The sequence below is a fragment of the Triticum urartu genome, chromosome 2A, assembly GCF_056163025.1.
Source record: "Triticum urartu cultivar PI428250 chromosome 2A, HENAU_Tu73, whole genome shotgun sequence".
In the NCBI taxonomy this organism is placed as follows: Eukaryota; Viridiplantae; Streptophyta; class Magnoliopsida; order Poales; family Poaceae; genus Triticum; species Triticum urartu.
In genome coordinates this window covers 746,423,227-746,449,559 of record NC_141874.1, presented here as the reverse complement: position 1 = coordinate 746,449,559, position 26,333 = coordinate 746,423,227, and the positions used below count along the sequence as shown (strand labels likewise).

General features: G+C 44.7%; 1 pseudogene; it reads right to left on the bottom strand.

Moving 5' to 3' along the window:
- Nucleotides 1–2,369: 2,369 nt before the first annotated feature.
- On the bottom strand, nucleotides 2,370–4,734 carry LOC147987628 (putative ubiquitin-conjugating enzyme E2 23; annotated as a pseudogene).
- Between the last annotated feature and the right edge of the window lie 21,599 nt (nucleotides 4,735–26,333).

Here is a 26,333-nt window from a genome sequence, read left to right as displayed (position 1 = left end):
TGTTCACTAAGAGACAAATATACAGATAGCTGGACCCCGGTTCTGGAATATGCAAGACATAGAAGGAACCCGGTTTCATAACAACCAAAAAACTGTTTCCAATTTCTCGATTCAATAGAAGCCCAAAGAGGTGCATATGGTACCCAATGTCAAAAGCAGGTCTCATTACACCTATTGCTAATCCTAAATAGAATGTAATCGTATTTTCATAGGCTCGAATGACCCCTTCTCATAATAAGAATGTGCACGGTCTGGTTCGGTATGGAATAAACTTATAGTCTGATGACAGAGTCCTTTACATGATTATAAGTTCATAACCCTAGCGCCCATTTCGTAAAAATTATATTTCATTTCCCGCTTTGAAATTGCATTGTACATCTTGATAAGTAACTTTAGTGATTTAGTTTTGCATAGTTTATGAAAAGATTTGCTCACATTGAGCATCATGTGAGTGGTAATTATGCATTTTGAAGAAGTTATTCTCTTGGAAAGCAAAGGTATAGTAGATTTTGATCCAAACCCAGTAATATAATTTTTTTTCTCAATTGCTTGTGCAATATATGGAAGTGGCATATATTCGATCGATAATCTGGTGAAAACTTTATAAGAATGTCACATGTATATATAAACTGTATCATTTTCTATTTTTTTAAGAATCGGCACTACATGCCAGCAGTTTCACACCAAAGGAAAGATAAGGGAGGCAGAAGCAGACTGTGCACAACGAGGTAAACTATCGAGTACCACACAAACTCTCAACTTTTTTTATAATATCCATTGCAAAACAAGGGATATTTTGCATGCACAATTTTCATGAACAACAGTTGTGTTTTGCACATAATCGAATACACATCAACTTTTGTCCCGTTGCAATGCACGGGCATTTGTGCTAGTGATAACTAAAATTTGAATTTTTGAGCTTTCTGAAAGCAATGACACCGAACAATGAAAAAACTGAGATAATTAATTCTTTGTTGCCCTACTATAATGAAGAAAGAACAATGAATATAAACTTATTAGGAGCTTGAACACCAAAATGAAAAAAGAACACTGATTACTCGAGAAGAATAAAAAGGACCGAGGAATAAGGACAAACTCGAACAAAAAACTTAGGGAGCCGAGAGACTTAAAAAAAAGAAACTAAGAGAGGGTCTGGTGTGTTCTGTTTGGTTCTGCCGTTAAAAAATACTACGACTGAAAATGATGCAACCATAGTCATTGAACAAAGACTTAAATGATAAACTGAACAATCATACAGAGTTGTATCTCCAATGTGAAAGACTAGTGATGAGAAACAAGCTCAGAAAATCGAACTAAACCAACATGTCACCACGACCAATCACTCCTCCAAATCAACTTAACCACTCTCTCGTTGCCATGAATAAAATAATCACCATGTAATATACACACTATATGTACATACTAGTCTATTTTGGAACATGATTTTGATTGAATATCTAGAAGCAACTACACTCAAAATGGCAGCCTGAGTTAGCAGTGCAGCAGCTCCCATTCGCCTAGCAACATTGATGTAGACAATCAGGACTGAAGAACACTAATACCGCCCCCCGTGCAAAAATCATTTTTCTGCCGAATACCCCGACACTCGTATACCTAGTTTCCGCTGCTAACAACACTGATGAAAAACACCCAAAAATTACGCACAACACTAAAGACAAATGAAGTGCACAAAAATCGCTCGGTAATTGTTTGTTTGTACTGTTTTGTACACACTAACACTACAGTTTTAGTAATTCTTTTTATGTTATATATAAAAATATATAATCCGGTTACTGTTGGCAAAGGGTTTGGGCCATCTGTGAAGTCTAGTGTACCCACTGTTTACCGCTGTATCAATGAGCCAAACTTTTTCCAAGCCACACTTGCCTGACAAATTAGTTAGTTATGAACGAAACATGCATGCCCTTAGAACTAAACGTTGTCTGACAAATGAAATAGCTACCTAACACAACAGCTGATTGATTAATTCCCAGAAACAGTCGAAAAAACTACACAAACCGCACAAAATGGACATTTTTGTTTCTTTTTCAACAAAGAATGTTAAGCCGGGATTCTCCTTCCAGTCCCTTTACATATACTCCAGTGTGTATATACTCGTCATGCAAGGCCAACGATCCTCATACATTTAGCAAATGCACATGGAAATTTAAAAGATCATGCTGTGAATCCAGGGAGGTGAATATATCCGAAACACGAACAGATTAAATCAACCATTATAACTTGAGGGGCTAGTTTCAATCTCCGCCACTTTATATCTGTCTAAAATCACAAAATTTGATTTTTCATCATTTTCTAATAAAACTGTAATTACATAGTCCGCGGTCTCAAGCTAATCGTTATCCAGAGGGCTACTCGTCAGCCTTCGTCCTCTCCTCGGCCAAATCATGTCCGTTCACATCCTCAATGTTCCTTGTCATGGCAGCATCGATGGTCTCTGCTGTATCACCACTAGTGCTTTCATCGTACGTGGGCGTAGTTAATCTGAGCTTTTTGATGACGACAATGGCAGGTATCCCTTACACCGAGCCACCATGCCGTCGGTCATTTGGAGCAAAGACTGGGTTGCAAGACCCAAAAGGCTTGTACTCTTCGTTGTTGTTGGGTTGTCATCTTCAACACCATTATCATCAGTTGGATTCCATAGATCGTGGTCCTAAAATAAGATAAAACATATTGCCACATCAATTGAGATGAATCCATACAGATAATAATTCAGTATAAGTTAACGATGTTGATTTAAGTTGATTTTTGGTGCCGGTCAGTTGGGACAACCCAAGTCGGTCCTGGTTTAAGTTGATTTTTATTTTTGTTTTTATAGAGGTGGACGTTGTTAGAATGATAGATATATACCGTGTTAGCCGTAGCCAGTTCTTCAGGTGCATCAACGATATTGTCAACCACTACCCAATTGTGCATTTCATCCAACAGATCCGAATAGTGCTCCTCCTCGACGACAACAATCTCATGGGGAAATACCTGCAGCACACACCAAATCAGATCGAAAACAACTAATGAGTTGAGTAGAGTCCAACAAGAAGTGACTTGTAGAGTAGTAACAGAAATTGTCAGCGTACCGTTGACATGCTACCATCGCCCCACTTGACTTGGACGTGTCGATCATTGAGAAGGTCAACAACATGCCCCACCCATGAAAGATCGGCTGCAACCACACTCTTCTTCTTCTTGCCCTTTAGCAATGGTGTGATTTCACCGGTGGTTGATCCTGACGGCAGGAGACGAATGCCAATATCTCCATAGTCAGCAGATAGGCGAGACCAGTCTTTTTTCAGGGCGTACACAGTCACAATATCATCGCACTCAACGTCCCTAGCCTTGTTGAACCATGACACGCAAGCCGTCCGGTCTCCGTAGTGCAGGCTCTTGATGATGCCCACGGGCCTTTTGAATTCAGTTCCATCAGCAAAAAAGTAATTCTTCACACTAGCATCAATAGGAAGAACACCGACGACGTGATCCCCTGGGAATAAGTCTTCATCCACTAGCTCAAAGGGGACGACGGTGGCTGAACTTATGCCATGTTGTCGTGTGCCGTCCTGCCACACCACGTCGACAGAGGTACGGGTGTTGGCGACGACCATGGGAATCTCCACCTTTGCTTGAGCTCTTGGTGCTTCACATTCATCATCGGTCACATTGTCTTCGCGAAAAAAGCAGCGGTCAGCTACCCCCCAGCTACAGTCGTACGCGGCGCAGAAGAAAGTAAGATCGTCTGGATTCTGGTAGGCGGAAGGGGCCGATGCCTTGATGAGCCCCTTGTCCGTGTCATGATGCATGGATGCAATCCAGTAGACAAGGACGCCAGACGTCTGCACCTTGCTGACTTTGCCTATCTCACGGTTCGGATTCGAGGAGCCGTTGAGCCAGCGTGCCGCCTTGAAGAGGGAACAAGGGTCTGGTGCGCTCACGTGCTCCCCGGGGTTGAGGAGACTGTTCATTTGATGACGATACATGGTGTTGCTGCCGGCGACGGTGTCGTCCACTGTTTTTAGCTTGTTGGAGTCTGCGTTGCTGACCCTGCAGAGCGCCTCATCATCAAACAGCACATTCACGTCGATGGACACCTCGAGTCCTCGACGACCTGGCCGAGCCACGGCCCGGACACGACGAAGTCGCCAAGGTTGAAGCTCCTTACACGACGGAGGATAGAAGGGAACACGCCCGTGAAGACATGCGTCTCCGTGTCGCGCTTGGCCAGGTCGAGCATTAGTGGCGGAGCTAGACAGAATTGGCTGGTGGGGGGGGGGGGGGGGGGGGGGGGGGAATGGTAAAATATGAGTGCTTGGGGAGCCAAAAGCTAAAATATTTCTCATCTAAACCCTCACAGTAATATTTTCTTCACAAGTTGCTTCAATATTGGGGGGGCCACAGCCCCCTAGGATGCTACATAGCTCCGCCATTGTCGAGCATGGTGTTGACGCCGGTGATGACACCGAGCTGGCCATCATCGTCGGACACGGAGCCGACCACGTCGCCGGGGCGCAGGTAGCTCCTCTCGACCACCTTGAGGTCGCCGGCGTTCTTGTACACGACGGTGTTGTCGGCGAGGAGGAGCTTGAACGTGTTGACGGGGAGAGAATTGTTCTCGTGGTCCGCCTCGGCGTCCACCATGACGAGGCCATGGTGGAGGATCGTGTGCCCGAAGCTCACGAGGTCTAGCAACTCAACATCCTGGGATGCGGCGGCACCGGCCATTAAAACCATTCAGCTACGCATCAACGGCGATAGCTCGCGATAGCCACGTCGTCAAGAGGTTCGCCTTTGTTTCGCTGGTAGACTTTCCTCCCCATACACGCCTCCTCTCTTCTCTCTCTCTCTCTCTCTCTCTCTCTCTCTCTCTCTTTCGTTTTTCCTCCTATCAACTAGGGTTGTGGCAGCCGCCGCCGCCCCATCGCCCCTCTGGCGCTGCCCACCGAAGAAAGGCCTGCCTCGAGCCCCCCACCCCTTTCTCCTTTCCTCTCCCATGACACGCAACCTCTCCTTCCTCTTCTTCCCCTGATCTGGTCGTTCCAATTCTTGGCAATCGGGATGAGGCAGCCAGTGGATGGGAAGGCCGGGCGGAAGAGAAGGATGAGGGGACGCGGCTGCGAGTACGCCACCAGCCGTGCGGATTGGATGGGAAGAGAAGTCGGCGGCGGTGGCGGTTTCGATCTCTGATCTGCCACCAGCACCGCCGCAGGGACGGGTGAAAGCATCTGAGGTGAGCATGATCTCTCCAATCTTCCCATTCCTTCTCGGCCTTGTCTCAACGCACGCAGATGGCTGCAGGGGCGGCGCGGGCGCGGGCTCAGGCAGCCACCATGGCGTCGAATGCACCGGCGGGGGCCTCTTCCTCGTAGCAAGGCGTGGCCCTGCTCTTCCCCATAGCGCTGATGACAAGGCGGGCGGCGCCGCGAGCTCTCGTCCCGAGGAAGCCGCGGGAGGACGAGGTCAAGACGGACCAGGTCGACGTGCCCCCCTGCCACACCCCTTCTTCTCCTACAGGTTGGTTGCTGCTGTTGCTGGTGTCGTTCGTGTCCGATTCGATCGGCCTGCGGTTTCCTGTTGTTGCGGCAGGTTGCAAGATTTGTTGGTGAGCTTTTCCTTTTCTTCCTCTCTGGTCCAATAGGTGTTTAGATGTGCTCAGATTTTGGATGTGCTCATATCTAAACAAATTCCTTTGGATGCATTGGTTAATTTGTAGGAACCAATTTTGAGAAGACTGAATCTACCACGTATCCAAATGGAGCGGTTGCAATCGTTATATACCTGGAATGATGCTTTTATATGTCTGAATTTTCACAAGTATTTCTAAACTTGGCCCTAGCAAAGTGGCAAGTGTACTGCAGTAGTTAGCCTACTACTTCAGTTATATGCACCTGTGATGAATTAGGTACATCCAAACTTCTCCTGTGATATCTTTATTTTCTTTTTCGGTTTATAAGGTAGTGAAGCCTCAGTTAATCTGCAAAGTGTGCTATGTTCTTGTTTGTTGCTGGCCTCTATCTGTTTGTTGGTATGCGTTTGCAAACTGAAAATATTCGTGTTTTTCAGGTCTCTGTTAGAGGAACGTATTTTCTTGCAAACTAAATTGGTTTTCTGGAACATGTCTTCATATTTTAGATTTTAGTGTATGGCTTCAGAACTATTCATTGGATATACTTTGTTGATTCCAGCCCGTGGATAAGAATATTCCAGTCACTGGAGAGATTGTTGAACATGTGACATTGATGCAAATCTCTGGCCACCTACGGGTGAAACTGCTTGAAGATCAAGTTTGAATATGTACGAGGGCAGTGAAGTTCGGCATGCGAGTTTACTTGCAGTCTCTAACCCTAATGTAATCAGTCCCAGTAGTGAGGGGAAGGCGCTTCCAACGAGGATGTGGAGGAGAACAAGGTCGAGACGGATCGGTGAAGTGTGTTGAGGCTGGCTCGCTGGCCGCAGCCTCTCTCCTCCTCGTCTTTGACAGTGTGAAGAAGATTGATGTTGAAATGGACGCATGCTGCAGGACAAGCAGAGGCGTCTTGTGAGCCTTGGGTTCTTCATCGATCTGTTTGTGCGTGCTCTTGGTCGCATGCACGCCTAAGGTACAACTTGTCTCTCCATCTCTCCTCCCTGTTATGGATCCAACATGAGGAAAAACCACTCTCTTTTTATTGTTGTTGCTTCTATTTACCTTCCAGTTCATGGTTGTTAGTGTATGGATGCCAGACCAAATAAAAAGAGATCTCAACTCAGTTTCTTTAGATGCGGGTTCATCTCGTGTATCATGAAGAAACATCAACACTACAGAGAGCAGAGCTATTATCTCGACAATAGAAGCTAGAGAAATTAATCAATGAGCATTTTCATGCATATGATTTAATCTAATTTTTAGTTATGCTAATTTAGTAACAGTACTATTTATATTACTGATTTGGAGATATATGCAATACATTTTTCAGCAATCAACTGTTCACCGACATAAGGTGAACACTAAAGAGAGCAGAGCTATTATCTCGACAACTGAGCTAGAGAAATTAATCTATGAGCATTTTCATGCATATGATTTAATCTATTTTTTAGTTGTGCTAATTTAATAGCAGTACTATTTATATTACTGATTTGGAGATATATGCAATACATCTTTCAGCAATCAACTGTTCACCGACCTGTCTATTGTATGCATTATGGTTGAGGAAAGCTTCAAATACAATAGTGGCAAACATCTCCATTGACGCTACAAAGCATCTTGATGATTTTGAAGTGAGTCTGCATGTTAATTAACATTACTTCTTGCATCACGCCCTATTGATCTAAAAGTTACTTAGTTTTCTGAATTTCATAGGATGCTTATGATATAAAAAAACTATGCCCTTACCTTTATAGACTGCTGTAAATTTGATTTTGCAGTTTTTGCTTGCATCATGTTTTTGTGCTTTATTAGGCACTTTATGTTGCACTGTTCTATATTAGACAGATCAGGTTATTTTTTCAGGCAGTGTATAGATGTGGATTGTACTGTACTTGCTGCTTATCATCGTCTATATGACTGTAACCTACTTTTGTGCAGGATAGATGGATGGGAGGCGGGACACGATTTTGTAAGTACAGAAAAAATGCAATATTTTTGGTTATCTTATTATTATACCTTTTCTTTTTCTGTTCAGGTGGATCCTAAATATATTCCACTTTTTCTGCTATCTTCTGCGGTATATTTTGTTGCGAAGGTTGAAAACATAATATTGATAGAAATAATTTCCATTTGTTTGCCATGAACCTTGCAGTTGGCTTGCTTCTGCACTAGGAGAATGCTTGTATTAGATCATCAAAGTTAATTGCTATTGTATCAGTATCTACATGTTAAATGTGATGTGTCTATAGTGATTGAACAACTCTCATTAATAGATGACGCCATCGAACAGAAGGCATTTTTTACTTAGTTATAATGATGGCTTATATAATGGCTGCGCTCGACGAGATCCTCCCCAACCTGACCCCTCCTTCTTCCTTGTCTATATGATGCAGGTGCTCCTCGCCCCCCCCCCCCTCTCCCTCGAAAGGTGATGAGCTTCCATCTCTAATATCTTTTGGCGGTACTTGTTAGGTTGAGATCTGTGACACCTATGAATATTATCATTTCTATTTATTTCTAATATGGACACCTCTATATGCTCCAAGACTTAACTATGTACTGTTGATTTATGGCATGGTGATTGGTGATTGATTTCGATTGCACGGGAATTCTGGGGAGAGCAGTGGAAAAGCTATGGGGAACTTGTGTGTTAACGGCGCTAGCAGTGAGGATTTCTTTTGAGCTTCTTCACTTCCCCTTAATAATCGGACCTTCCTGCTATGCACAATGAATTTTGATATTTTGATGATGCAAGCATTGTTGTTTCTCCTGTGATGCGGGCTGCAGGAGCAACGACTGGCTGCACTATGGCAGACAGGGATTCTCAATGGACGAGACGTCGGCGAGCGTTGGCTTGGTGCGTCGGACATTGCTTGTTTATTTGCTGAATTTGGTTCACTTTAGCCATGCATCAGCTATACATGTATGCGTGCTATAAGGGAATCAATCAGCGCTAAAACCATTGGAAAGGGCGGGAGTTTACCTGGCACCGCACAGCTGCCGTTTCAGGCGGCGCGCCGTGGGCGCGCCCCAACCACTAGTCTTATAGCTGACTATGTTTCCGGCGAGAGCACGCAGAGATTGCTTGTTGGATTGACCGCAAGGGGCTCGTATCGCGCTCATGGTGGTGTTTTGCAAGCTATAAGCTAAGCTAAGCTAGGGGTGCATATATATAGGCTACGAAAATGTTAACGCCCACACGTGTGGGCGTTAGCCAACTCGTCCACACGTTTCCATCACCGTCCAGTAATTTCTGCATGAATCTTGGCACGAATTAGCTGATTTTGTATGCCATGTAGGACAATTCGCGTGTGTGGTGTGTGAGAGAGGTCGCCCACACATCCGTTTTACCACACGGAGGAGCCGGTGTGTGGACGTTTAGCAGTTCACCCACACACCAGTTTTTCAGTCACGCACAAGGGCTGGTGTGTGGGCATTTGCCATCTCGCCCACACACCCCCCTCCTCTCCCACACCCAAACTGCCAGTTGCCATGCGTTTTGCAGTGTACATGGCAACTGTTCTAGTATGATTGCAAGCAGATGGCAACTCTCTCTTTTTTACCTGAACATGTCAGTTGCCATATGTTTTGCATGGTACATAGCAAACTGCCCTAGCGTGCACGTCGTAAGCAGATGCCAACCCTTTCTTTTTAAATGGCAACTGCCCTAGCGTGCTTGTGATCACATGGCAACTCTCTCTTTTACCCGAACATGTTTTTTGCCATGCCTTTTTTGTAGCGCTACATGGCAACTGCCTAGTGTTAGTAGGTGGCAACTCCTAAAGTTTTGAAATCATGGCAACTGCAGTAGATCAGACCACACATGGCAACAGCTGTAGTTGTTCAAAAAATGGCAATCTGGAACTTTGACCTGAGATGGCAACTGCGGTTGAGCTAACATGGCAACTATAGTTGTCCGACATGGCAACCGTAGTTCAGCGACATGGCAACTGCACTTAAACGAACATGGACGAGGGTCCGGCCCATGGCAACTGCGGGGCGCGCGGTAAAGTGTCACGTGGGGCGTGCGAGACCACGAGGTACGAGGCCTGACGTACCGGGCATGTGGGCATTATCTATTTAGCCCACACGCACGCGTGTAAGAGGGGCCGGGAGGGAAAAAAGAGGCGTGTGGGCGCTAATTGTTTTGCCCACACACAGACGTGTGGGCTGGTCCTCTTAGGCACCACACAGAACGTGTGGGCAGATTCCTTAACGCCCACACGTGTGGCAGTTATCGGCGTCCATAGGCTAATGATAGGCATCGGCAGTCGTCGGAGTAGGATTAGAATTCCTATATGCTAGTGCTACTCGGTCATGTGCATAATCGGACTACGATATGGTAAGTAACTTCGGGTGACGGATTCGTCCTTCTATACGACTACGATGAACTGTGTTAGATGGAAGCGTTCCTACTCCCTCGTGAGGGAGCCGCGTTGGTTTATATTGATTGTGGGCAGGAATAGCGTCTGCTGTGGCTTACAAGTCTTCACCGATCGCTAGGATACGGCGGTTACAAGATCGCTAGGATAGATGCGTACAAGGGAAGGAGAAGGAGTTTGTTGAGATTACAACATAATTCTATCTCTAATTCTAACACCCTCCCTTAATCTCAACTATCCTACATTAAGATTCTTCTTGAATTCTTCAAATAACTTGACTGGCAAAGCCTTAGTGAAACCATCTGCCACTTGATCTCTGAAAGGAATAAACCATATGTCTAGCTTCTTTTCTGCAACTCTTTCTCGTACAAAATGAAAATCAATTTCTATGTGTTTGGTTCTACCATGAAACACTGGATTTGCAGATAGATATGTAGCTCCCAAATTGTCACACCACAAGCAGGACACACGATGTTGTTTAATCCCCAATTCATTGAGCAATGATTCTACCCAGATGATCTCAGCAGTAGCATTTGCTAGTGACTTGTATTCAGCTTCTGTACTTGACCTGGACACTGTGGCTTGTTTTCTAGCACTCCAAAAAATAAGGTTAGCACCAAAGAAAACTGCAAAACCTCCAGTTGATTTTCTATCATCACTACATCCTGCCCAGTCAGCATCAGAAAATGCACTAACAAGGGTGGAGGTAGAATGCCTGAACTGAAGGCCTAAGTTCACTGTGTGCTTGATATATCGTACAATTCTTTTAACAGTTGTCCAATGTACTGTAGTAGGTGCATGAAGATACTGACAAACCTTGTTAACAGCAAAGGATATATCTGGTCTTGTCAGTGTAAGATATTGTAAGGCTCCTACTGCACTTCTGTACCTTGTACTCTCTTCTTCCTTAAGTGGCTCACCTTCAAAGGCTGAAAGTCTCTCCGAAGAAGACAATGGTGTGGGTGAAGGCTTGCAGTCCTTCATCCCCATACGAGCTAGAAGTTCAGTGGCATATTTCTCTTGACTTAGTATTATGCCATCTTGAACCTTCTTGACTTCAATGCCTAGGAAGAAGTGCAAATCACCAAGATCCTTCAAAGCAAACTCTGAACTTAGATCATGCAAAAGAGCATTAGTGGCACCTTGTGAAGAACTTGCAACTATAATATCATCAACATATATTAAAACAAATATAGTTGTATTTGCCTTGTTGTAGATAAAAAGAGATGTGTCAACCTTGGATGCAACAAAGCCAAGGTGCCTTAACTAAGAACTCAACCTTGAGTACCATGCTCTTGGTGCTTGTTTCAAGCCATATAGTGCCTTGTCAAGTTTACACACATAGTGAGGTGTCTTCTTGTTTGCATACCTAGGTGGTTGTCTCATGTAAACCTCCTCTTCCAGAACACCATGCAAAAACGCATTCTGAACGTCTAGCTGTCTCAAACTCCATCCCCTGGAAACAGCAATGGCTAACACAAGCCTAATAGTTGCAGCCTTAACAACGGGACTAAAGGTGTCTTCATAGTCTAAACCATAACGCTATTTAAAACCCTTTGCAACTAAACATGCTTTATACCTGTCAATTGTCCCATCTGCCTTTTTTATTCTGTAAACCCACTTACAGTCAATAATGCTTTTACCTCGTTTCTCAGGTACAAGATGCCAAGTCTTATTCCTCATGAGAGCTGAGTACTCCTCATCCATTGCATTTTTCCATCTTGGATCCCCTAATGCATCTTCCAACCTTGTTGGTTCTCCTATGATACACAGCATACCATATGTTATAGTACCGTCAGCTCTAACCTTTGGATTTTGTATACCTTTCTAAAGATGAGTTGTGACACGTGAAACTATTGGTTGATGCTGATTCTGTTGTGTAGCAGTTTGCGGCACAGAGATTGATGAAGTAGGACTTGCCGCAGAGGATCCTGGGGACATCTCAGATTCGCTTTCCGCAGCGAATCCCGATCCGAACCGTGTAGCCTGCAGTGTGGGAGATCCGCCAGAAGCAGCTGCCGCGGAAGATCTCACGCGGCCAGCCGGCACATGCGCGTGGGATCCCGATCCGGATCCCGTCGCTGTCGGCGCGTCAGGCCCGCGCGTGGGATGCGGTGCGAGACGCGGCTGTTGGGGAACGTAGTAATTTCAAAAATTTCCTACGCACACACAAGATCATGGTGATGCATAGCAACGAGAGGTGAGAGTGTTGTCCACGTACCCTCATAGACCGAAAGCGGAAGCGTTAGCACAACGCGGTTGATGTAGTCATACGTCTTCACGATCCGACCGATCCAAGTACCGAATGCACGGCACCTCCGAGTTCTGCACACGTTCAACTCGATGACGTTCCTCGAACTCCGATCCAGCCGAGTGTTGAGGGAGAGTTTCGTCAGCACGACGGCGTGGTGACGATGATGATGTTCTACCGACGCAGGGCTTCGCCTAAACACTGCTACGATATGACCAAGGTGGATTATGCTGGAGGGGGACACCGCACACGGCTAAGAGATCAAGAGATCAATTGTTGTGTCTATGGGGTGCCCCCTGCCCCCGTATATAAAGGAGTGGAGGAGGGGAGGGCCGGCCCTCTCTATGGCGCGCCCTAGGGGAGTCCTACTCCCACCGGGAGTAGGATTCCCCCTTTCCTAGTAGAACTAGGAGCCCTTCCAAGTAGTAGGAGTAGGAGAGAAGGAAAGAGGGGGAGAGGAACAAGGAAAAGGGGGCTGCACCCCTTGTCCAATTCGGACCAGAGGGGGGCACGCGCCTCCTTCCTTTTGGCATCTCTCCTCTATTCCCGTATGGCCCAATAAGGCCCATATATTCCCTGGCGAATTTTCGTAACTCTCTGGTACTCCGAAAAATACCCGAATCACTCGGAACCTTTCCGATATCCGAATATAGTTGTCCAATATATCGATCTTTATGTCTCGACCATTTTGAGACTCCTCGTCATGTCCCCGATCTCATCCGGGACTCTGAACTCCTTCGGTACATCAAAACTCATAAACTCATAATATAACTGTCATCGAAACCTTAAGCGTGCGGACCCTACGGGTTCGAGAACAATGTAGACATGACCGAGACACGTCTCCGGTCAATAACCAATAGCGGAACCTAGATGCTCATATTGGCTCCCACATATTCTACGAAGATCTTTATCGGTCAAACCGCATAACAACATACGTTGTTCCCTTTGTCATTGGTATGTTACTTGCCCGAGATTCGATCGTTGGTATCTCAATACCTAGTTCAATCTCGTTACCGGAAAGTCTCTTTACTCGTTCTGTAATACATCATCTCGCAACTAACTCATTAGTTGCAATGCTTGCAAGGCTTTAGGTGATGTGCATTACCGAGAGGGCCCAGAGATACCTCTCCGACAATCGGAGTGATGACAAATCCTAATCTCGAAATACGCCAACCCAACAAGTACCTTTGGAGACACCTGTAGATCACCTTTATAATCACCCAGTTATGTTGTGACGTTTGGTAGCACACAAAGTGTTCCTCCGGTAAACGGGAGTTGCATAATCTCATAGTCATAGGAACATGTGTAAGTCATGAAGAAAGCAATAGCAAAAAACTAAACGATCAAGCGCTATGCTAACGGAATGGGTCAAGTCAATCACATCATTCTCCTAATGATGTGATCCCGTTAATCAAATGACAACTCATGTCTATGGTTAGGAAACATAACCATCTTTGATCAACGAGCTAGTCAAGTAGAGGCATACTTGTGACATACTGTTTGTCTATGTATTCACACATGTATTATGTTTCCGGTTAATACAATTCTAGCATGAATAATAAACATTTATCATGATATAAGGTAATAAATAATAACTTTATTATTGCCTCTAGGGCATATTTCCTTCAGTCTCCCACTTGCACTAGAGTCAATAATCTAGTTCACATCGCCATGTGATTTAATACCAATAGTTCACATCACCATGTGATTAACACCCATAGTTCACATCGACATGTGACCAACACCCAAAGGGTTTACTAGAGTCAATAATCTAGTTCACATCGCTATGTGATTAACACACAAAGAGTACTAAGGTGTGATCATATTTTTCTTGTGTGAGAATTTTAGTCAATGGGTCTGCCAAATTCAGATCCGTAAGTATTTTGCAAATTTCTATGTCAACAATGCTTTGCACGGAGCTACTCTAGCTAATTGCTCTCACTTTTAATATGTATCCAGATTGAGATTTTGAGTCATCTGGATCAGTGTCAAAATTTGCATCGACGACGTAACACTTTACGACGAACCTTTTGTCACCTCCATAATCGAGAAACATATCCTTATTACACTAAGGATAATTTTGACCAATGTCCAGTGATCTACTCCTAGATCACTATTGTACTCCCTTGCCAAACTCAGGGCAGGGTATATAATAGGTCTGGTACACAGCATGGCATACTTTATAGAACCTATGGCTAAGGCATAGGGAATGACTTTCATTCTCTCTCTATCTTCTGCCGTGGTCGGGTTTTGAGTCTTACTCAACTTCACACCTTGTAACACAGGCAAGAACTCCTTCTTTGACTGTTCCATTTTGAACTACTTCAAAATCTTGTCAAGGTATGTACTCATTGAAAAACTTATCAAGCATCTTGATCTATCTCTATAGATCTTGATGCTCAATATGTAAGCAGCTTCACCGAGGTCTTTCTTTGAAAAACTCCTTTTAAACATTCCTTTATGATTTGCAGAATAATTCTACATTATCTCCGATCAACAATATGTCATTCACATATACTTATCAGAAATGTTGTAGTGCTCCCACTCACTTTCTTGTAAATACAGGCTTCACCGCAAGTCTGTATAAAACTATATGCTTTGATCAACTTATCAAAGCGTATATTCCAACTCCGAGATGCCTGCACCAGTCCATAGATGGATCGCTGGAGCTTGCATATTTTGTTAGTACCTTTAGGATTGACAAAACCTTCTGGTTGCATCATATACAACTCTTCTTTAATAAATCCATTAAGGAATGCAATTTTGTTTATCCATTTGCCAGATTTCATAAAATGCGGCAATTGCTAACATGATTCGGACAGACTTAAGCATAGATACGGGTGAGAAACTCTCGTAGTCAACACCTTGAACTTGTCGAAAACCTTTTTGTGACAATTCTAGCTTTATAGATAGTAACACTACTATCAGCGTTCGTCTTCCTCTTGAAGATCCATTTAATCTCAATGGCTCGCCGATCAATGGGCAAGTCAATTAAAGTCCATACTTTATTCTCATACATGGATCACCATCGCTTCCTCATAGTTCATAGGCTCGTCATGGTCAAGTAACATGACCTCCAGAACAGGATTACCGTACCACTCTGGTGCGGATCTCACTCTGGTTTACCTACGAGGTTCGGTAGCAACTTGATCTGAAGTTACATGATCATCATCATTAGCTTCCTCACTAATTGGTGTAGTAGTCACAGGAACATATTTCTGTGATGAACTACTTTCCAATAAGGGAGCAGGTACAATTACCTCATCAAGTTCTACTTTCCTCCCACTCACTTCTTTCGAGAGAAACTCCTTCTCTAGAAAGGATCCATTCTCAGCAACGAATATCTTGCCTTCGGATCTGTGATAGAAGGTGTACCCAACATTTTCTTTTGGGTATCTTATGAAGACACACTTCTCCGATTTGGGTTTGAGCTTATCAGGTTGAAAATTTTTCACATAAGCATTGCAATCTCAAACTTTAAGAAACGACAGCTTAGGTTTCTTGCCAAACCATAGTTCATACGGTGTCGTCTCAACGGATTTAGATGGTGCCCTATTTTACGTGAATGCAGTTATCTCTAATGCATAACCCCAAAACGATAGTGGTAGATCGGTAAGAGACATCATAGATCGCACCATATCTAATAAAGTACGGTTATGACGGTCGGACACACAATTACACTGTGGTGTTCCAGGTGGCGTGAGTAGTGAAACCATTTCACATTGTTTCAACTGAAGGCTAAACTCTTAACTCAAATATTTTACCTCTGCTATCATATCGTAGAAATTTTTATTTTCTTGTTACGATGATTCTCCACTTCACTCTGAAATTCTTTGAACTTTTCAAATGTTTCAGACTTGTGTTTCATTAAGTAGATATACCCATATCTGCTCAAATCATCTCTGAAGGTCAGAAAATAATGATACTTGCCATGAGCCTTAACACTCATCGGACCTCATACATCAGTATGTATTATTTCCAATAAGTCAGTTGCTCGCTCCATTGTTCCGAAGAACGAAGTCTTAGTCATCTTGCCCATGAGGCATGGTTCGCAAGCATCAAGTGATTCATAATCAAGTGATTCCAAAAGTCCATCAGCATGGAGTTTCTTCATGCGCTTTACACCAATATGACCTAAACAGCAGTGCCACAAATAAGTTGCACTATCATTATTAACTTTGCATCTTTTGGTTTCAATATTATGAATATGTGTATCACTACGATCGAGATCCAACGAACCATTTCATTGGGTGTGTAACCATATAAGGTTTTATTCATGTAAACAGAACAACAATTTATTCTCTTACTTAAATGAATAACCGTATTGCAATAAACATGATCAAATCATATTCATGCTCAACACAAACACCAAATAACACTTATTTAGGTTCAACACTAATCCCGAAAGTATAGGGAGTGTGCGATGGTGATCAAATCAATCTTGGAACCACTTCCAACACACATCGTCACTTCACCCTTAACTAGTCTATGTTCATTCTGCAACTCCCGTTTCGAGTTACTACTCTTAGCAACTGAACCAGTATCAAATACCGAGGGGTTGCTACGAACACTAGTAAAATACACGTCAATAATCTGTATATCAAATATACCTTTGTTCACTTTGCCATCCTTCTTATCCGCCAAATACTTGGGGCAGTTCCGCTTCCAGTGACCAGTCCCTTTGCAGTAGAAGCACTTAGTCTCGGGCTTAGGACCAGACTTGGGCTTCTTCACTTGAGCAGCAACTTGCTTGCCGTTCTTCTTGAAGTTCCCCTTCTTCCCTTTGCCCTTTTGTTGAAACTAGTGGTCTTGTCTACCATCAACACTTGATATTTTTCTTGATTTCTACCTTCGTCGATTTCAGCATTACGAAGAGCTTGGGAATCGTTTCCGTTATCCCTTGCATATCATAGTTCATCACGAAGTTCTACTAACTTGGTGATGGTGACTAGAGAATTCTGTCAATCACTATTTTATCTGGAAGATTAACTCCCACTTGATTCAAGCGATTGTAGTACCCAGACAATCTGAGCACATGCTCACTGCTTGAGCTATTCTCCTCCATCTTTTAGCTATAGAACTTGTTGGAGACTTCATATCTCTCAACTCGGGTATTTGCTTGAAATATTAACTTCAACTCCTGGAACATCTCATATGGTCCATGACGTTTAAAACGTCTTTGAAGTCCTGATTCTAAGCCGTTTAAGCATGGTGCACTAAACTATCAAGTAGTCATCATATTGAGCTAGCCAAATGTTCATAACATCTGCATCTGCTCCTACAATAGGTTTGTCACCTAGCGATGCATCAAAGACATAATTCTTCTGTGCAGCAATGAGGATAAACCTCAGATCACGGATCCAATCCGCATCATTGCTACTAACATTTTTCAACATAATTTTTCTCTAGGAACACAATAAACTGGGAGTAACATCGCGAGCTATTGATCTACAACATAGATATGCTAATACTACCAGGACTAAGTTCATGATAAATTAAAGTTCAATTAATCATATTACTTAAGAACTCCCACTTAGACACACATCCCTCTAATCTTCTAAGTGATCACATGATCCATATCAACTAAACCATGTCTGATCATCACGTGAGATGGAGTAGTTTCAATGGTGAACATCACTATGTTGATCATATCTACTATATGATTCACGCTCGACCTTTCGGTCTCCGTATTCCGAGGCCATATCTGTTATATGCTAGGCTCGTCAAGTTTAACCTGAGTATTCCGCGTGTGCAACTGTTTTGCACCCGTTGTATTTGAACGTAAAGCCTATCACACCCGATCATCACGTGGTGTCTCAGCACGAAGTACTTTTGCAACGGTGCATACTCAGGGAGAACACTTGTACCTTGATAATTAGTGAGAGATCATCTTACAAAGCTATCGTTGAACTAAGCAAAATAAGATGTATAAAAGATAAACATCATATGCAATCAAAATATGTGACATGATATGGCCATCATCATCTTGTGCCTTTGATCTCCATCTCCAAAGTATCGTCATGATCTCCATCATCACCAGCATGACACCATGATCTCCATCATCTTGATCTATATCAATGTGTCGTCACATGGTTGTCTCATCAACAATTGCTCTTGCAACTATTGCTATCGCATAGCGATAAAGTAAAGCAATTATTTGGCGCTTGCATCTTATGCAATAGAGAGATAACCATAAGGCTATTGCCTGTTGCCGATAACTTCAACAAAACATGATCATCTCATACAACAACTTATATCTCATCACATCTTGACCATATCACATCACAACATGCCCTGCAAAAACAAGTTAGATGTCCTCTACTTTATTGTTGCAAGTTTTACTTGGCTGCTACGGGCTGAGGAAGAACCGTTCTTACCTACGCATCAAAACCACAACGATAGTTTGTCAAGTTGGTGTTGTTTTAACCTTCGCAAGGACCGGGCGTAGCCACACTCGGTTCAACTAAAGTTGGAGAAACTAACACCCGCTAGTCACCTGTGTGCATAGCACGGCGGTAAAACCAGTCTCGCGTAAGCGTACGCGTAATGTCGGTCCGGGCCGCTTCATCCAACAATACCGCCGAACCAAAGTGTGACATGTTGGTAAGCAGTATGACTTATATCGCCCACAACTCACTTGTGTTCTACTCGTGCATATTACACCAACGCATAAAACCTGGCTCGGATGCCACTGTTGGGGAACGTAGTAATTTCAAAAATTTCCTATGCATACGCAAGATCATGGTGATGCATAGCAACGAGAGGTGAGAGTGTTGTCCACGTACCCTCATAGACCGAAAGCGGAAGCGTTAGCACAACGCGGTTGATGTAGTCGTACGTCTTCACGATCCGACCGATCCAAGTACCGAACGCACGGCACCTCCGAGTTCTGGACACGTTCAACTCGATGACGTCCCTCGAACTCCGATCCAGCCGAGTGTTGAGGGAGAGTTTCATCAGCACGACGGTGTGGTGACGATGATGATGTTCTACTGACGCAGGGCTTCGCCTAAGCACCGCTACGATATGAACGAGGTGGATTATGGTGGAGGGGGGCACCGCACACGGCTAAGAGATCAAGAGATCAATTGTTGTGTCTATGGGGTGCCCCCTGCCCCCATATATAAAGGAGTGGAGGAGGGGGAGGGCCGGTCCTCTCTATGGCGCGCCCTAGGGGAGTCCTACTCCCACCGGGAGTAGGATTCCCCCTTTCCTAGTAGAACTAGGAGCCCTTCCAAGTAGTAGGAGTAGGAGAGAAGGAAAGAGGGGGAGAGGAACAAGGAAAAGGGGCTGCACCCCTTGTCCAATTCGGACCAGAGGGGGGGGGGAGTGCGCCTCCTTCCTTTTGGCCTCTCTCCTCTATTCCTGTATGGCCCAATAAGGCCCATATACTCCCCGGCGAATTCCTGTAACTCTCCGGTACTCCGAAAAATACCCGAATCACTCGGAACCTTTCCGATGTCCGAATATAGTCGTCCACTATATCGATCTTTACGTCTCGACCATTTCGAGACTCCTCGTCATGTCCCCGATCTCATCTGGGACTCCGAACTCCTTCGGTACATCAAAACTCATAAACTCATAATATAACTGTCATCAAAACCTTAAGCGTGCGGACCCTACGGGTTCGAGAACATTGTAGACATGACCGAGACACGTCTCCGGTCAATAACCAATAGCGGAACCTGGATGCTCATATTGGCTCCCACATATTCTACAAAGATCTTTATCGGTCAAACCGCATAACAACATACGTTGTTCCCTTTGTCATCGGTATGTTACTTGCCCGAGATTCGATCGTCGGTATCTCAATACCTAGTTCAATCTCGTTACCGGTAAGTCTCTTTACTCGTTCCGTAATACATCATCTCGCAACTAACTCATTAGTTGCAATGCTTGCAAGGCTTTAGGTGATGTGCATTACCGAGAGGGCCCAGAGATACCTCTCCGACAATCGGAGTGACAAATCCTAATCTTGAAATACGCCAACTCAACAAGTACCTTTGGAGACACCTGTAGAGCACCTTTATAATCACCCAGTTATGTTGTGACGTTTGGTAGCACACAAAGTGTTCCTCCGGTAAACGGGAGTTGCATAATCTCATAGTCATAGGAACATGTGTATGTCATGAAGAAAGCAATAGCAACAAACTAAACGATCAAGTGCTATGCTAACGGAATGGGTCAAGTCAATCACATCATTCTCCTAATGATGTGATCCCGCTAATCAAATGACAACTCATGTCTATGGTTAGGAAACATAACCATCTTTGATCAACGAGCTAGTCAAGTAGAGGCATACTAGTGACATACCGTTTGTCTATGTATTCACACATGTATTATGTTTCCGGTTAATACAATTCTAGCATGAATAATAAACATTTATCATGATATAAGGAAATAAATAATAAATTTATTATTGCCTCTAGGGCATATTTCCTTCAGCGGCGTCTCGTGTGAATGGGGTGACGCGGCGCCGCCCAACTGGTGCAGACCCGCGCGTGGGCTTCTGCATGGCACGCGATCCGGCGCGAATCTACGCGCCCGATCCGAGGCGGCCTGACGCACAGGAGTTCCAGGTGACGCTAGATCTGCTTCATGCTCCGCGCATGCTCCGTCTTCTTCTGGCACATGCAATACCAGATCATTTTCTTCAAAATTTTGATCATTTTCTGCACCGATTTCTGCTGCATGATCCTGCATACGAAGAGGCACAGTTCCACTAGTATAATCATCAGTTGGGTCAATAAAATTATCGCCTCCATGATCAATGTTTTGGAGATGTGGTGGAAGAAGGAGTATCTCTTTCTTGAGAAGTGCTCCGGCATTAGGATGGAGTGATTCAAAGGGATAGACAGATTCATCAAAAATGACGTCTCGAGAGATATAGACCCTACCAGTAGAAACATCAAGACATTTAACTCCCTTGTGAATTGGACTATATCCAAGAAATACACACTTCTTGGATCGGAAAGCAAGCTTGCGTGTATTATATGGGCGAAGATTGGGCCAACAAGCACAACCAAATACACGAAGTGATTTGTAGTCAGGAGTAGTACCAAAAAGACGTGTGATGGGAGTCTCAAATTTGATGACTTTACTAGGGAGCAAATTGATAAGATATGTAGCGGTCAAAAATGCTTCATCCCAGAACTTTAGTGGCATAGATGTGTTTGCTAGTAGAGCTAACCCTACTTCAACAACATGGCGATGCTTTCTTTCTGCCGAGCCATTCTTTTGGTGTGCATGGGGGCACGACACATGGTGTGAGACCCCAAGCTCTTGAAAAAAAGAGATTGAGTTTCTTGTATTCACCTCCCCAGTCGGTTTGCATGGCAATAATTTTAGTGTTCAGTTTTCGCTCAACAAGGTTCTGAAAATTCTTGAAAACTTGAAAAACTTCGGATTGTTTCTTAAGAAGATAGATCCATGTAAATTTGTTGTAGTCATCAATGAAGCTAACATAGTACGAGTGTCTACGAACAGAAGTAGGGGCTGGCCCCCAAACATCAGAAAACACAAGTTGCAAGGGTGCAGTAGAAATACTGAATGAAATAGGATATGGCAACTGATGACTTTTAGCTTGTTGGCATGGATCACAAACAGACTCAATACTAGACTCATGAGAGTGGGGAAGTTTATTCTTGCTAAGAATGAATTTAACAATAGCTGATGAAGGATGACCTAATCTACTGTGCCACTTTGCTGAAGAAGGCTTGGCAGCGACAAAGGCTTGTTTATTTGATGATGATGATGAAGATATAAGTGGATAGAGACCTCCCGCGCACTTGCCCCTAAGAAGCACTCTCCTCGTGTCCAAGTCCTTTACCAAAAAGAAATAAGGATAAAATCCAATAAGAACACGATTATCAAGAGTAAATCTATGAACTGAAAGAAGATTTTTCGATGTTGTAGGGACATATAGGACTCGTTTTAGATGCAAATTTTTCATGGGGGTTTTGACAATTGAACTACCAACATGAGTGATTTTCATACCAGAACCACTTGCAGTATGCACTTGGTCATGTCCACGATACTTGTCTCTGATCGTCAGCTTGTCGAGCTCCCCTGTGATGTGGTTTGTGGCGCCGGTATCCGCATACCAGTTTATGTCGATGCCGTGGGAGTTGGTGACCATGTTGGCCCCCTTCTCCTCATGTTCATCTTCATCATCATAGTGATGCCAACAATCACGAGCACCTCCTGGATGATGTTTGTAACAAATTTGACACTCTGGATAATCTCGAACCTGTTGTTGATGATGTTGTTGTGGGCGACCGCGCCCACCTCTGCCGCCGCCGTTTCCACCAGATGGAGTTGGGGAGGGGCGCCTACCTCGGCCGCGACCCCTGCTATTGCTGCGCCCGCGACCTCTGCTGTAGCCACGCCCGCGCCCCCTGTAAGCTAGGTTCGCCGAGGTCTTGAAGCCTGTGTCAGGTCCGTCGCCGAGCATCTCTACGCGTTGATCAAACGCAGCAATCTGAGCGAACAGATCATCCACTGAGATTTGGTTTTTGACTGCACCGATGGCTGCCACAACAGGGTCATAATCCTTGTCGAGGTCGGCAAGCACGTAGTCCACCATCTCTGGGTCCGAGATGGGACGACCTGCCGCTGCGAGCTCATCCCCCAGGCTCTTCATCCTGGAGATGTAGGCGCTGCTCGACATGGATCCTTTCTTTGTTTTGGTGATGGCGATGCATAGGTTGGTGATGCGTGACTGGGACTGCGAGGCGAACAGGGTGGTGATGGCAGTCCAGAGCTCGAACGTCGTCTCCTTGCTCGCAACTTGGGCGAGGATCTCCATTGATAGAGAGTTCAGGAGGTGGCTTAGGACTTGCTGGTCCTTTGAAATCCACTGCGCATACAGAGGATTGGGTTCTGCGGCGGTAGTTTTGTCCGCCTGCTGCGTCTGCACTGTCTTCGGTGGCGCTGCGTCTGATCCGTCCAGGAGGCTGGTGACCTGTGCTCCTCGCAGGCCCGACATGACCTGTGCCTTCCATAGGATGAAGTTGGTCTTGGTGAGCTTCTCAGATGGGAGAGCACCAAGGTTGAGGGATACGGTGGATGAGGACGACATGGCGAGGGTGGTGGCGAGGATGATCGAGGAAGGAGGTTGCTGGCTAGATCGATAGGAAGAGGACGGCTCTATATACCATGTTAGATGAAAGCGTTCCTACTCCCTTGTGAGGGAGCCGCGTTGGTTTATATTGATTGTGGGCAGGAATAGCCTCTGTCGTGGCTTACAAGTCTTCACCGATCGCTAGGATACGGTGGTTACAGAATCGCTAGGATAGATGCGTACAAGGGAAGGAGAAGGAGTTTGTTGAGATTACAACAGAATTCTATCTCTAATTCTAACAAACTGCCACTGTTCCTTTTCTGGTAATAATGCTCATGGCTCTTCCTTAAGTTTGGAGTTTGGGTTCGACTCCTATATAGTAACCAGCAATGCTTCTATCTACTCCCTTGGTTCTCAAATATTTGTCTTTCTAGACATTTCAAATGGTTACAACATACAGATGTATGTAGACATATTTTATAGTGTAGATTCACTCATTTTGCTTCGTATGTAGTCATTTGTTGAAATCTTTAGAAAGACAAATATTCAGGAACCAAGGGAGTATATATGGTATCTTGAAATCTCGCAGGCAAACTAGCGGCTGTTTTGCTTCTCCGACCGCACCTGGCTGCAAAGTACTACAGGACCTGCTAAACAGGGAATAAAATGCCAAAAACCATGATAATTGCGCACAATGCATAAGATAATCACCATTTTCATAACAGTTTGCCCATGGCATCGATTTTAGTAATCACGTTGTCGAAACCACTAAATGCTCGGTTGACTGTGTTTTGGCAGTGAACCTGACAGCCCGGCCCCACCTGAAAGGTCCATGTTGCAAAGGCGAACGGCAAGGCATGACGGATGTTAACACCGCTCCTTTAACCTAGTCACGCCCCGAAGGGGTACAGTTTCCCCAAATTCACTCGCCCTAGTCCGGACTCTCCCTCTCACTCGATCGACAAGGAAGGCGGCGGCAATGAAGGCGGTGCTAGTGCCGGAAGATAGAATGTAGACCGGCAGCGGTAGGCGGACGACGCATTGGAGAAGACCTCTCTCTATGCCGGTGACTAGCTCGGCGCTAGCTCGAATCGTGTGCAGGCGGCAGACGACATCGACATTGTAATGACTGTATTCTCATATTAATATAAGCACCATTTATCTCAAAATAAAAGGGTTTTATATACAATATGGGCATCTCAACCGGCAACCCACAAATTTCCTCCCGCACCCGTCCGCGGATAGGGGGGACTAGTCCGCGGACATGGATGCGGGAGGACGCCATCCAACCGTAGCCGCATACATTTTAAACCGTATTTTAACTAACCGGGCAAATTCATGCAAACCAGCCCATATGCATCAAAGTTCGGATAAAAAATAGCATAAATCATCCATACATACCATGCAAATTAAGTATAGTACAATAATATCTCTGATTCGACTAGATCCCGGATGTCCAACAAGTTTTTCATCAACAGATCTTGTCGTTCCACACATACTTCCCCTTGAACTTCATTCAACAGTGTGTGCACGTAAATGGTCGCCCCTCTGTCTTGTGGTACACCACGGCAGCGCGTGCAGATTAAATATAATCTATAGACCAACATTGAGTGAATGAATCAATCAACAAGTGGAGCAAAAGGAAGTAAAACTTACGATCTCATCCTCTGCAGCATGCAATGGCCACCTTACCTCGAGCTGACGAACCACATTGTAAAACTTGGTGACGCTAATCTGGATAGCGTGCCAGCGATACGACAACGACCTCATGTTGCGTGGTTGAATGATGTACATGTCGTAGGGTGCAGTGAGCTTTCATGCATGAAACTTTCCATGCACTTGCTCGCAGAAGAGCTCCCCTCTGCTCCTGCCTACGAAATCCGCGGATACGGCCAGTCACACATCGCACAACAACTCATCCTCCATGGTCGAGTAGCTCACCATCCTTCGTACTCGAAAAAACGACATAGCATTTGGAAATAAGCTCAATGGCATTTGATCGAACACCTGCTGGGCGTGGTGTTCACCATGGAGGTCGTCGACAGGGGGCGGAGTGTACCTGGGTACAAATGGCTCTAAGGTGGACCGCTCCGCCGAGCGGGCGCGTCATTGCTAGTTGCGGACGTCCGGCTATGCCTCTGTGACGGCCGGAGACGTACAACGGCAGTGGCGGAGGTGGAAGGTGCGGATGCAAAGCAAGGGGAAGAAGGGGCGGACTAAAGGAAATGGCACTGGGAGGGACCGATGCAGGACCATGTTGGATGGCTTCCGCGGTCCGAACGGATGCCGGCGGTTTGTGGGTCTGCCTTGAAGATGCCCTAAGCTCAGCATCAATGAAAAGTGGCTTGGATTTGTGGTTGCTGAAAAAGACTATTGCAAGTGGGGGCAGCACTTCAATTCATCTCACTGTGAAAATCCCTGACCAAGGTTTGGCCTCCGGTGTTGTTGTACATCAAATAAAATAGAAAATGTTAAGAGAGGACGAGGAGATGACTCCTTTGCTCCCTGCCACCAGACCACATGGATGGTCCCATTAAATTTGCATTCAAAAAGCAATATGCGAGTGACATCTGCGAATTCAAAAAGGGAATAATGGGTGAGATGATGTCATTATTCAGAAAGGGTGGCTAGCTAGAATGGAGCTTTTACCGTTTGCGGTTAGTGTTGTTTGCAATGTCATGCCTTAGTTAAATTGGTTGTAACTGGAATTGGTTCTCTGAATAGCCCTGTAGAGGCGTGCATGCATGAGAGGGCAAAGAAAGAGTGCACTTGCCAAGTCTCTAGCTTATGGTAGAGCAATCCATCATTTGAAAAAGCTTCAAAAGGGGATAATCAGTTGATTTGGTTGATGGACACTTGGATTCTTCATTCACCAATTTATACCCAATCTATTTAGTTGTGGGATTTGGTCGAATTCCTCCGATCCTGACAAATGGTCTCCTGTATCTGATGGAAACTCAAGTAACCCATGTTATGCTACAATAACGGCTAAGCTTGCATAAA